The following is a 2421-nucleotide window of genomic DNA, read 5'->3' as shown; positions in this document are numbered from 1 at the left end:
GCAATGGAAATTAATTTAAACCACAGAGTAAAAACCAGACTCTCAAGGCTTCTCCTGGCAAGTTAACAGCCAAGGGTGTATTTTTTTTATTCAGTATATTTATTGCTTATCCATCACAGTCACAGCCTGTGTCCAGCATAACAGGAATAGCAGCAACTTGTGGGAAATTGAATCCAAATAAATTATTTTCTTTTTCCCTTCTATACAAAATGCAAACTTCGAGAGGGACGGGTGGATGGAAATGGGAAAAGTGCATGTAAACTACTGCCTGTCCCTTCCTTGCTCTTTGGGTGATTGTCACACTGGGCCTTTGCGATGAGGTTCTCAGTTCCCTTGGTAAGGCTCCCCTCATTTCAGGTTAGTATTCATGTGGGTGATGTTATTGTGAAGTGGCTTCGGGGTGATGTTATTGTGAAGTGGCTTTGCTGGCACCTTCAGTGGGGTGCATGCTGATAGGGAGTGATGGAGAGCAGAAAACGTGATGGGGATGTCAGATCCTGTTAACAGAGCAGTCCTGCTCTGCCCTTTCCAGCTCCACTGCTGCAGGCTGGAGCTCTCTGCCTTATTGCTTTGTTCTCTTCTCATGAAGAGCCTTTGAGAGGGATGAGACGGGCAGGTCCATGCCAGCCATGACCACTGCACCCAGGGTAAGGAAAGAAGGCTGATCTCCCATGCCCTCAGGATACTTAGCTGAAAGGTGGCTCTACTGTGCTCAAGGACATGCAAAACTGGACATAGCAGGTGCTGCTGGCTGCTGTAAGGACCAAATGCTCTCCCAGAACAAAAGACACTCCTGAATACAGAGCAGAGACATAAAACCAATCAGTTTTATTTTCTCCCCATATAGTTTGTACCTTTTTATAATGTATTCCTCTTCTTTCCTCCCCTGTCTCATTTTTTTCCCAGCATAACACCAGTTATAATTATTGTACAGCTATATCTATAAAACCTATGAAACCCTGGGTCTGTGCACATGTGGACTGAGAAGCATCTTGTCTGATGTAGCTGTTCAAAAGAGGGCTGTCTGTGCCTGTCACCCTGGCTGTCCCCATCATCAGTATAGGGAGAAAAAACTGTATCCAAGGAGGCCTTCAACCCATTTAAAAAAGATTCCTTAAATAAGGGAAAATTGTGTTTCTGCATTGCCCCTAGGAGGGTGTCCTACTTTTGGCAGATGAAGCGTGACATGCCTCATCTTCATTTCTTGCTGTGGCTTCACAGTTCTTTGCAAACCCCACTGACTTTCCAGCCCTTTCCACTCTGAACTGTCTGCCAAGGGATTAACACATATTTTAGCTTGTCTCTTTTAGAGTACATACTCCTCTTTGCAGGGTCCCAGGCATTAGAGGAGCAGGTGCTCTATAGGTGTTCACAAAAGCATAATCATGCTGATTGTGTGCTCTGGATTATGACCCAAGCATGCCCAGAACAAAAATCGTGGTCATTCCTGTTCTCTGTGCAATGCTATGGAAACCTGCTTGTGCTTGTTCTAGCCTGGTGCATGTCCCTGGTTGGCCACTGCTCAAGGCTATGCATAAGCCATAAAACTCATCCCTTTTTTTTTCCTAGAGCATTTCAAACCCAGGAATTCCTTTGAAATCACAGAATCACAGAACAAGCTGAGTTGGAAGGGACCCTCAAGGATTATAGGGTCCAACTTGTGAGCTTGCACAGCACCATCCCCTAGAGCCACCCCATGTGCCCAAGAGTATTGTTCAAATGCTTCTTGAACTCTGTGAGGCTGGTGCTGTAACCACTGCCCTGAGCAGCCTGTTCCAGTGCCCAGTCACACTCTGGATGAAGAACATTTTCCTGATATCCAATCCAAACCTCCTCTGACACAGCTTCAGGTGATTCCCTTGGGTTTTGTTACTACTCACCACAGAGCAGAGATCGGTGTCTCCCTTCCTCTATCTCTTAGGAGGAAGTCGTAAGGTTGTAAGTTGTAAGGCTTCACCTTCAGTGAGGTCTCCCCTCAGTGTCCTCTTGCTTAACCCACCCCACTTCCACACACCCCGCCCCCCGCCAAAAAAAAATTAACAAATCAGCATTTTATAGCAGGAAAAAAGTTTCACTAGAAAGTTCGCCAGCAACTCCATTATTTTTTAGTTATCTAGTTCATGTCTTCTCAGCATGAACAGAAGACTTCAACCCTCCCTTTTATAAAATTATCGTGACTTTTTTCCATACAAGGAAATTGCATTCCCTTCAATGGAGAATATACCAATTAAAACACTTGGAAACTTTTGGTTTATTTATTTTTCATTTTCGAAAGACAGCATAACAAAATCTGAGATTTGATGTCCATATTTGATAAGTCTTGTTTATATTTTCTGTGGAACATCCTGAACATCCACTGTTTTAATAACTAAGCCTGTATACACTGAATTCTACTCTCATCTTTATCTCTTGGCAGGAATG

Source organism: Geospiza fortis, unplaced genomic scaffold (genome assembly GCF_000277835.1).
Source record: "Geospiza fortis unplaced genomic scaffold, GeoFor_1.0 scaffold638, whole genome shotgun sequence".
Lineage (NCBI taxonomy): Eukaryota > Metazoa > Chordata > Aves > Passeriformes > Thraupidae > Geospiza > Geospiza fortis.
Note: the sequence above shows the minus strand (reverse complement) of the source record.